The sequence below is a fragment of the Orycteropus afer genome, unplaced genomic scaffold (assembly GCF_000298275.1).
Source record: "Orycteropus afer afer isolate SDZICR_OR568_19922 unplaced genomic scaffold, OryAfe1.0 scaffold00056, whole genome shotgun sequence".
Lineage (NCBI taxonomy): Eukaryota > Metazoa > Chordata > Mammalia > Tubulidentata > Orycteropodidae > Orycteropus > Orycteropus afer.
Window position 1 is genome coordinate 6,514,374 of NW_006921643.1, and position 12,289 is coordinate 6,526,662.

The 12,289-nt window shown below is 38.3% G+C and overlaps 1 pseudogene; it reads right to left on the reverse strand.

Moving 5' to 3' along the window:
- LOC103195506 overlaps positions 1–4,410 on the reverse strand; it is a 31,686-nt pseudogene extending 27,276 nt beyond the window's left edge.
- Positions 4,411–12,289: the final 7,879 nt, after the last annotated feature.

The window sequence follows — 12,289 nt, forward strand, 5'->3', positions numbered from 1 at the left end:
TTCAGCAAATACTAAAACAATAGCAATGAAGGAAGTGATGACATTATTCGTAAACAAAATGAGCTCAGCATAGAAAATTATATGGAACAAAGAAATTGACACAATGAAAAAGCACATGACAAAAATGACAGCAACAAATTCATATTTGCTGATAATTACATATCTGACAAGGGACTTATCTCTAAAATGGATGGAAAACTCCAACGCCTCAACACCAAAGGAATTAACGATACAATTGAAAAATGGGCAGAAGACATGAATAGACACTTCAGCAAGGAGGATATTCAGGTGGTCAGCTAGTACATGAAAAGATGCTCACAATCATTGGCTATCAGATAAATGTAAATCAAAACAATGAGATATACCGTCTCACCCCAGGACTGATGGCAAGCTTCAATAAGACAGAAAATAACAAATGCTGGTGGGGATGTGGAGAGATTGGGACTCTCATACACTGCTTGTGTGACGGTGAAATGACACAACCACTGTGGAAAGCAATATGGCAATTCCTTAGAAAGTTGGAAGTGGAGATACCATTTGACCCAGCAATCCCATTATTAGGTATATATCCTAGAGAGGTGAAAGCCAGGATAAGAACAGATACGTGCACACTCATGTTCATTGCAGCACTATTTACAATAGCAAAAATTTGGAAACAACCTACGTGCCTATCAGTGGAAGAGTGGATGACCAAACTATGGTACATACACATACTGGAATGCTATGCAGCACTAAAGAATAATGTAGAGTCTGAAAAACACCACATAATATGGATGAACTTGGAGGACATTATGCTGAGTGAAATCAGTCAATCACAGAAGGACAAATATAGTATTAGGTCATTGTTGTGGAGGGTCAAGGAAAGGTTTATATATGGAGGAAAAATTTCTTTGTTAGTTGCCAGGGGTGGGAGGGGAGGGGAGGGAACACTGCAGAAAAAAAAAAAAAAATGCTTTGACCCATGTCACTTTAGTTTTGTGTATTTCACTGTACATAGATTATATTTCAATAAAATGCATTAAAAAAAAAGAACATTGACTACATTCAGCTTTCACATGTTGCAAAGCAGTACACTGTTTTCTCAGCCTTTCTATTTCTTCTAAAGCTTGCTGATACTGAGATGCCATGTACTGTGGACTTTCAGATTTGCCATTAATACTTTCAAGTAAAAATACAGCATCAGTTTCAGTAGATTGATGGCAAATTTCCTTCTTCACATATTTGTCATTCATTTCTAGTATCCTCTGTTGTAACACTTTCATCTGGTCAGTGAGTGTATGGCACTGTCTTTTATAATTTTCTTTTTCTTGGGTAACTAGTAGTAGTTCATTTCTCACTTCATTTAGCTGGCAGCCAACATCACCTGCAGATTTATCAAAGTGTTCCTGGGTTTCATGTATCTTTACTTCAACTTCTCCACTGGATGCCAGTGCAGCTGTATCATTCCTTGCATCTATCTCATCTTCAACAGTTTCTTTCTTTTTAACCACCAAATTTGGTACTTTAGTCTGTGTGGCTGCAGTAGTTCTCTGATCACATCTAGATGATGTGGTGCTAGCTGAGCTAGTCTGGCCACAAGGTTCATTATCACAAACAATCTGGACCTGAACAACACTTTGCTCGATGTGAATCTGTTCTGATTTCACTTCAATATCATGATCTACTGTAGGTTTAGGAGTACTGTTTTCTTCCAAGATGATGACATCTTCATCATCATCATCTTTATAAGTAGAATTTTCAAATGGCTTCGATTCTTAGCATTCGAAATTGAAGAACAAACAGGAAGTCTCCGTTTCAGGCTATTGCTCTCAGGTTCAGACTGGGGTAAAACTCGATTATTATTTATAAGTTTTGTTGTGTAAGTATTGGCCACTTCTGAAATATGTCTTCTTGCAACACTTTCCTTCACAGGAGAGAAGCTTTGACTTGACACAGGGGTTGGCCGAAACAACAGCTCAGCATTAATCTACCGAGTAATTATTTCCAGTTGTCTGATCACAAATTTTTCTTTGTCTTTCTTTTTGTAGGTTTTTTCATAAGTGGGATGCACCAAATCCTCATCTTCAGTTTCTTCTGGAACATCATGATTTCTGAACTGTGGGTGAGGGTTGTTGGAGCAATACCATTTTTCAGGAAGCTGATCTATCCCATCCGGTAATTTTCACCACTTTAGACAGGAATCACATTGAATCCAAGTCTGATCAGGACATTTCTGTGTATCTTCAACTGGTAAATTTAGAGGATATTCTGAGTTTATCTTCACTTTGATTTCATTCCAATAGTCATTAAGCTTATCTCCTAGTGTGCTTATAAGCCTATACTCATTAGTATAATCAAAATCTTGTTTATTATGAGTTGGCTTTAGGAAATTACACTCTATAATTCCTACTACTCCAACACCCATGTTGTTTGCCCTTAACTGACATCCAACTTTTTCATAAACTTTGATGAGTCTATTCCAATGATACATCACTATCCTATAATGATCTTTATTTCTTCAGTTGAATCCAAAAGTAATTCTCACTGTTCTAGTCAAAAATTTGTGTTGATAGACATCACGTTTAATGTAGGCAAGACTCTTCGAAACTAGCTGTGTCTTCACTTTCTGTCCACGTAAGATGATCTGCATTCTTGGCTTCAGATATAATATACTGCAGTAAGCCCTTAGGGAATAGTCACTCTCATGGGTGATTTGGTCCATCCTTTCTTGTTTCTTTATCTTATCTTTATCAAAATCAAAATCTATTGCTCCATTTTTGTAACTTCTAAGATTCCAAACGATGATCCTTGCCCCCTTCCTACCCATAATACCATCAAGTTCTGCTAGCATTTTTTGTTCTGTAGAAAACAGAGAATGTTCCAGAATTGCAGCAAGGCTTGCTTTTGATTCTGTCAAATTAATCATCTGTAAGTGTTCTGGTTACCTAGTGCCACTCTGACAAGATATATACCATAAATGGGATGGCCTTAACAAACAGGAGTTTATTCTTACAATTTGAAGGCTTTAAGTCCAAGTTCAAAGTGCCAGGTTCTAGGGGCTGAGTGAAAGCCCCTCAACCTTGGGGTCCAGCTCTGCCTCCTGCTCCTGGCCCACTGGAGCTAGAGGCATTTCTTCACTCAAACAGCTGCTGGCTGCTGAGGCTGAGAAGCCCCAAAGTTGACAAGTGAAAAGGCACAGTCCCGATGTTACAAAACCACATAGCAGGCCATTAATTTAAGTCCATTGTAAGTCCCAAGCATAGCAGGCTGCTAAACAATAATACGGCTACATACAGGGTCCAAGCATCCCATAGGCTAGAGACCATACCCAAGGCTTCTCCTTATATACAGGAAGCAGACCACATCCCAAAGGCAGCTACTCAGCTGCTTGTGGTAAATCCCACCATGGAGGTGATTGCCAGTCTCATCATGGGAACTAACTACCAGCAGCTGCCCAGCCACTCAACCAGGCCCAGCCAAGTTGACACACAACATAACTACCACAGTAGGTGATTGTTGAATGATACTATTGGGACAACAACAATAGTAGTGTTGTGTCATTTCTTCCATTTCTTCCATGTTCTGCTTTAATGACTTCCAAGTAAGTCTGAGACAAGAAGCCCATGCTCATGCTTTCTCCATTTTTGGTAAAAACAATTGCATCTTTACCCAAACACATAGAACCTGACTTGAAGCCATTCCCATATAATCCAACTGGGACATGACCATTCATGATAACTTTGTCACTGAAGCCAAAGCTTAGCATTTTATGTAATTTATCTGAAGTCATATCATTCCTGTTATCAGTGAATGTCAAGCATATATGGTCATTATCACTGTTTTGTCAATCCATATCTGTTTAGCATTCACGTCAGGATCATAAGCATTATCTATCAATTCAGCAACTGCACTGAATGGCCAAGTGTGACTGGTAGAATTTGTATGTAAAAACTTCAGGAAGAGAAACGAAGGTGAAAAATTCAGTCTTCAGTATGGATTACATCTGAACATAAAGAAAACAAAACTTCTCACAACTGGACCAATAAACATCATGATAACTGAAGAAGCTGTCAATGAACTGAAGTTGTCAATGATTTCGATCTACTTGGATCAACAATCGATGACCACGGAAGCGGAGGCAAGCCGTGGTCTTTTCAATCACCTCATATGCATGAAAAAGGAAGACATAAGAATTGATGCATTCAAACTGTGGTCTTGGCGTGGATGCCATAAGAATGAACTAATCATTCTTAGAAGAGGTGCAACTGGAATGCTCCTTAGAATCGAGGATGTTGAAACTTCAGTTCATTTACATCATCAGGAAGACCAATCGAATCACTGCCTGTCTGCCCCCCATGGGATACGGCCTGCTCCACCCCTCTCGGGTGCTCACTGGCTGAGGTAGATCCCGCTGGGTGGCTGTGCTGCCATCTTGAGTGAGCTACAAAGCCAGGACAAATACTATTGGTTCTTGAACATATATGCCACCTCCTGAAATGGATGAAGATCGACCAGTTCTTTTTGGTACAGTGACTGTGTATTCGTTCCATCTTCTTTTGATGCTTCCTGCATCATTCAATATTTTGGCCACAGAATCTTTCAATATTGCAACTCGAGGCTTAAACTTTTTCCTCAGTTCTTTCAGCTTGAGAAATGTCTGGCATGCTCTTCCCATTTGTTTTTCTAACTCCAGGTCTTTGCACATTTCATTATAGCAATTGGCTTTGTCTGCTTGAGCTGCTCTTTGAAATATTCGGTTCAGCTCCTTTATCTTGTCATTTCTTCCATTTCCTTTAGCTACTCTTCACTCGAGGGCAAGTGTCAAAGTCTCTTCTGACATCCATTTTGGTCTTTTCTTTCTTTCTCGTATTTTTAATGACCTCTTGCTTTCTTTGTGGATGATGTTCTTGATGTCATCTCACAATTCTTCTGGTTTTTGGTCATTGGTGTTCAATGCATCAAATCTATTCTTTAGATGGTCTCTAAATTCAGGAGGGATATATTCAAGGTCATATTTTGGCTCTTGTGGACTTGTTTTAATTGTCTTCAACTTCAAGTTGAATGTACATATGAGCAGTTGATGGCCTGTTCCACAATCAGCTCCTGGCCTTGTTTTGGCTGAAGATACTGAGATTTTCCATCTTCTCTTGCCATAGATATAGTCAGTCTGATTCCTGTGTACTCCATCTGGTGAAGTCCATGTGTACAGCTGCCGTTTGTGTTGTTGAAAAAAGGTATTTGCAATGAGTAAGTCTTTGAACTCTATTCCTCAATAAAACTCTCTGGGTTTTACTCCTAAGAGAATATTGGATTGTCTTCTTCGACATACTTGGTGTCAAAAGCAGGAATTTGAAAGTGCATTGCCTACAACAGTGAGGCGTGAAGGACTCTAACTTTGGTATCAGCTGAGTTGTTTGGGCTCTCCACTTCCACAAAATCTCAGGATTCATTGTAAAGTAAATAACCTCTTGAATCTAAGCTCTGCTCTCCTGTGTTGAAAACTCTTCAAGTTTTGCTTATGCAACTGTAGGGCAAGTCCTAAGTCCATGGGTCAGATGTCAAGCTTGAGGCTTCTTCTGATTCATGTAGTTGCAGAGGCTGATGAACCCAAGATCAGCAGGCAATACAGTAGGCTGCTGGCTTTGGAGGATGATGGATCCAAGATTGGCAGGTAAAATGTCAGATTGGTGGCTCATAGGTTGTAATGGCAACAATCCCCAAATCAGCAGGCAATATGGCACGGAACTGGTTAAAGTCTGGATGAGGATGAGCCAGATGTAGGATCTCAAACAAAAAACCAGAGAGCTTTGCCAGAGGTTTTCCATATATATTGGAAGCAGGACACACCCTGAAGGAAAGTCCTTTTCAACTGATTGATTGACTGTTCACACAGCTCTCATCATGGAGGTAATTATATTATATCAGATTTCTTCATGGAGGATGACTTCATCATAACTGCTAAACCACTTAGAATTATGGCCCAGCCATATTGACAAACAATGTTAACAACCACGAAGTCTATCTATATACGTTTACTTTTTATGCCACAGGAAAGGATATATATTTGGGTCTGCTGATAAGTCTTCATTATTGCCACTTAAACAGTTGTTCTATATGAGTTATAAAACAGAGAGAAATTTTTAAAGTTTATTAAAAGGGAATTTATTTCATATAGTCAAAGTGCTTATTTGCTGCTGCTAAAAGTTTGATGGGTTAATTTATGAGAATTTTAAAAAGCTTTAGTGTCAAATGCCAAAGAATTGGCTTTCTTGTAGTTAAGACAAGAAAATTTTCTTTGACTGCTAGGTGGAAGAGTTAAGTTTATTTTTTTGTGCAATCTGCCTTGATGCATGGGTTCAGCAGCATAAATTCCTGAGTCATAAACCAAGCCAAGTGGCTTTGTAAAAAGCTAAGGTTTTAACCTTTAAAATTTTTGGTTAAATAATTCAAGTATTGTTGCTCACTGACCTATGATAAACTCCTGACAACTCTGAAACGTCATGACAAATCACAGAAGATTTATATCTGTTTTATAGAGAGAAAGGTGTTGAAAAGGGTTTACTTACCATGTTATGAATTAATAAAATGTGTTGTCAAACCAAGAGAATTTCAAGTTTTCTTTGAAGTTAAAATTTATGTCAGTACAGGGAAGTGGTAACTGTTGGGAGGAAGTGGGAGGGAAGCTGTTGCATTGGGGTAAAATTGTAGTCAATGTCATGTGACAATGTGAGTGTGAACTGTTGTATGGAAAGTGAATTTGCTCTGTAAACTTTCACCCAAATCACAATTTTTAAAAAAATAATAATAAAATAATTATAGTTTGGTAAAAAAAAAATTATGTCAGTAATGTTTGCCTGATGTTAAACAATAAACTTGTAATATTTTGTCATAATTTTATTATCTGAATTGCTAACTTAGTTGCAATGTTGTTTCCTTTACATCTAGCATCATCAAAACCAATGGTTTTAACTGGGGAATTCATATTATTTACTGATAGTGTTTCCCCACCACTCATCTATCAGTTTATTGTACTACGGTTGTTTGCATGCTACTGTGATTCTGGAAGCTATGCCAAGATTATTTCAAATACCAACATGGCCCTCCACAGTGGACAGGTTTCAGCAGAGCTTCCAGACTAAGTCAGGCTAGGTAGAAGGATATAGCCATCCAGTCTAAAAATTGGCCACTAAAAAGCTTACGAAAGCAGTGAAACATTTACTGATACATTATTAGAAAACTGTATGAATAGCCGTGAAACATTGTCTGATATAGTGCTGAAAGATGAGCCCTTCAGATCGCAATGTTCTCAAAATATGACTGGGAAAGAGCTGCCTCCTCAAAGTAGAGTTGACCTACTTTGTGGATGGAGTAAAGCTTTTGCGACCTTCATTTGCTCATCTGGCACAACTCAAAATGAGAAAAAATAGCTGCAAACACTCATTGATAATTATAAAGTGGAATGTTCAAACTATGAACCTAAAAAGTTGGAAGTTGTCAAAAATGAAATGGAACACATAAAGATTGATATCCTAGGCATTAGTGAGCTGAAATGGACTGGCATTGTGCATTTTAAATCATACAATCATATGGTCTATTATGCTAAGAATGACAAATTGAAGAGGAATGGCATCACATTCCTTGTCAAAAAGAACATTTCAAGATCTGTCCTGAAGTACAATGCTGTCAATGATAGGATAATATCCATACACCTACAAGGAAGACCAGTTATACTATTATCTAAATTTGCGCTTTAACATTAAAGCCAAAGATGCAGAAATTGAGATTTTTACCAACGTCTGCAACCTGAAATTGGCCACAAACATTGCAATCAAGATGTATTGATAATTACTAGTGATTGGAATGAGAAAGTTGGAAACAAAGAAGAAGCATCTGTAGTTGGAAAATATGTCCTTGGTGAAAGAAAGGACACTGGAGACCACATAATAGAATTTTGCAAGACCAGTGACTTATTCATTGCAAATACCTTTTTCTAACAACATAAACAGTGACTATACACCTGGACCTTGCCTGATGGGATGCATCAACTACATCTGTGGAAAGAGATGATGGAGAAACTTAGTATCATCAGTTAGAACAAGACTAGGGGCTGCCTGTGGAACAGACCATCAGTTGCTCATATGAGTTCAAACTGAAGCTGAAGAAAACAAGAATGTGGGAGTCAAAATACAACCTTGCTTATATCCCACCTGAATTTAGAGACCATCTGAAGAATAGATTTGATGCATTAAACACCAATGACCAAAGACCAAATGAGTAGTGGGAGGACATCAAGAAGAAAGAAAAAGTTCATTTAAAAGCTCTGAAAGGGAAGTTAATGTCACGAAACAAAATGTGTATGGACTGATGGGAGGGGAGGCGAGGGAACACTGCAAAAAAATAAAAGAAAGAAAAAATGTGTATGAACTGCTGCATGGAAAATGAATGTACACTGTGAACTTTCACCCAAATGACAATTTAAAAAAAAATATACAGGAAAGGAAGAAAAGATCAAAATGGATGTCAGAAGAAACTCTGAACCTTGCTCTTGAACAGAGAAATAGGTAAAGCAAATGGAAGAAATGATAAAAGAGCTGAACAGAGGATTTCAAAGGGCAGCTTGAGAAGACAACATAAAGTATTGTAATGAAATGTTCAAAGACCTGGAGTTAGAAAACCAAAAGGGAAGAACACACTTGGCATTTCTCAAGCTGAAAGAATTTAAGAAAAAATTCAAGCCTTCAGTTGCAATATTGAAGGATTCTGTGGGCAAAGTAGGTCAGCATTCAGTCATTTCAAGAGGCAGCATAAGATCAAGAACCAATGGTATTGAAGGAAAAAGTCCAAGCTGCACTGATGGAATTGGAAAAAAAAAAAGACTCCAGGAATTGATGGAATAGCCATTGAAATGTTTCAACAAATAGAATGCAGTGCTGGAGGTGCTTACTCATTTATGCCAAGAAATTTAGAAGACAGCTACCTGGCCTACTGACTGAAAGAGATCAATATCTGTGCCCATTTCAAAGAAAGGTGATCCAAAAGAATATGAAAATTACCAAACAATATTATTAATATCACATGCAAGTAAAATTTTGCTGAAGATCATTTAAAAATGGTTGCAGCAGTATATTGACATGGAAATGCCAGAAATTCAAGCTGGATTCAGAAGAGGTCATGGGTTGAGGGATATCAATGTTGATGTCTGAAAGCAAAGAATGACAGAAAGATGTTTACCTGTGTTTTATTGACTATCCAAAGGCCTTTGACTATGTAGCTCATAATAAATTATGGATAACATTACAAAGAATGGGAATTTCAGAACACTTAATTGTGCTCATGAGGAACTTGTCCATAAACCAAGAGGCAGTTATTTGAATAGAAGAAGAAGATATTAATGGTTTAAAATCAGGAAAGGTGTATCCTTTCACCCTACTTATTAATCAGTATGCTGAGCAAATACTCCAAGAAACAAGACTATGTGAAGAAGAAACTGCCATCAGGATGGGGAACTCATGAACAACCTGCAATATATAAATGACACAACTTTGCTTGCTGAAAGTGAAGATGACTTGAAGCACTTACTGATGAAGATCAAAGACTCCAGCCTTCAGTTTGGATTACACCTTAAAATAAAGAAAACAAATATCCTCACAAGTGGACCAATAATCAACATTCTGATAAATGAATAAAAGATTGAAGCTGTCAGGGATTTCATTTTTCTTGGATCCACAATCAATATCCATGGAAGCTGCAGTTAAGAAATCAGATGATGTGTTGCACTGGGCAAAATTTCTGCAAAAGACTCCTTTAAAGTGTTAAAGAGCAAAGATGTCACTTTGAAGACTAAGGTGCACCTGACTCTAGCCATGGTATTCCAATAGCCTCATATGCTGAAGACCTAAGAATTGATCCATTTGAGTTGTGGTGTTGGCAGAGAATACCGAAAATACTGTGCACTGTTAGAAGAACCAACAAATCTGTCCTGGAAGAAGTGCAGCCAGAGTGTTCCTTAGAAGTAAGAATGGTCAGACTTTGTTTCACCTACTTTGGTCATGTTGTCAGAAGAGACCAGTACCTAGAGAAGGATATCATGATTGGTAAAGTAGAGGGCAGGGAAGAAGGGGAAGACCCTCAATGAGATGGATTGACACAGTGACAGTGACAATGGGCTCAAGCATAGCAAAGATTGTGAGGATGGCACAGGACCAGCTAGTGTTTTGTCTGTTGTAGATAGAGTTGCTTTGAGTAAGAACTGAGTGGACAGCCCCTAACATCAACAACAACCCAATGCTACTATTAATTTCAACATCCCTTTTAAGTGAACCACATGTGTTAGAGTATGGCATCTCCTGGGTTATTAGCCCAACCTCTTGTAGATTGCTTAAATTAAGATTATCCTACTTATTTAGTTCTTTCAAGGGAATTTTTACTTTTTGCAAACCTAACTGATGACTCCTATGCTTGGGCTTTGCCCTGCTTGGATGGTTAGAGGATAAGAAGGCAATGCACATTAAGTCTCTTATAATCAAAGTGCACATTGGACTGTGGTTGTTTCTTGTTCAAAATAAGGGATATTTTATGTCAGACCATAATCCAATAGCTGATCAACCTGGAATGAGATGGATGTTCCTTTGAGCACTTTTACCCAACTTTGGTATTCCCCAACGTGAGAATCTGTTCACCACTTATCTGCTATCCTGGTTCAGATTCCAGATGAAGTTGCAGACAGAAAGGATGCTCAGCAAAAATCTTTAGTATGCCTTGCTAAAGTATATAAGACAATATAATAGTTCTAGACTTCCTTTTAGCTCAACAAAGAGGAGTGTATGCTATTGCTAATTCCTCCTGCTGTTCCTGAATAAACATCTCCAGGGAGGTGGAGCAAACATTACAAAGATCCATCAAAAGGCTACTTGGTTGCATTCAATATCCCATATGACTGTGTCTTCTTCACATATACATATATTTCTCTAAATAATATTTTTCTCTCTCCATATATATATCCTTAGCTGATGAAGGAGCTCTGGTGGCATAGCAGGTAAGGCATTTAGCTGCTAACTATAAGGTCAGCAATTCAAACCCACCAGATGCTCTAGAGGAAGATGAGGCAATCTACTTCTGTAAAGATTTACAATCTTGGAAACCCAATGGGGGTTGCTATGAGTTGGAGTCGACTCAATGGCAATGAGTTTGTTTTGTTGTTGTTGTTGTTGTTTTAGCTGGTTACCAAATAGCATTGGTTCTTGGTTTCATTCAATATTGCTGGATTTGTGTTTTAAATTATAATAAAGATAATTATAAAACCCACTGCCATCAAGTTTATTCTGACTCATAGTGACCCTTCAGGACGGAGTACAACTGTCTCATGGGCTTTCCAAGCCTGTAAATCTTTAAGGATGCAGACTGCCTCATCATTCTCCCATGGAGCAGCTGGTGGCTTCACACTGCCAACCTTTTGGTTAGCAGCTGCACCATCAGAGATCCGAATGGTTAGGAATGATTAAATGCACTATGAAATGCTTATCTAGCACTTTCACTAAAACTAAAACTGCTCTAGCTATGCATAGAAGCACATATTTTAAAGGAATCTATAGAATTGAACTAAATCAATTTTTTCAATGTTTTTAAATTTATTCAGTTAAATTTTTTATTGTGATTTGGGTGAAAGTTTACAGAGAAAATTCATTTTCCATACAGCAGTTCATACTCATTTTGTTTCATGACATTGACTGCAATTCCCCACAATGTAACAGCTCTCTTCCCACTTCCTCCCCTAGTTACCTGTTCCCTGTGTCCTTCCCTCCCACACACTCTCACCCCTCAAGTTATCTCCCTGTGCAAACACTCTCTCTGTGCAAACACGGCCCTTCTGATCTCCCATGATTGATAGATTGATTGCTCCAAGGAGTGTATCTACCTAATGTGAATGTTCACCCCATATGCCTGTCTGTTGTTTGGCTGGAAGCCACAGGAGTGAGTTCAGTTCCAGACCTGAGAAGTAATGAGGGGCCATAGTCTTAGGAGTTTCACCAGGGTCTATCAGACCAGCAAACCTGGTCTTTTTTTTTTTTTTTAATGATTTTGAGTTTTGTTTCACATTGTCTCCCACTCTATCCAGGATCTCCTGCACTGATCCTCCTCCAAGTGGTTGACAGTGGTAGCCAAGCACCATCCAGTTCTGGTCTTCTGGTCACACAGGCTGAGGATCATATGGTCTACTAGTCTTTTGGACTAATTATTTCCATGTGTCTTTGCTTTTCTCCATTCTTCTTTGTTCTGGGTGAGGTGAGATCCATTGTTGCATCTAGATGGC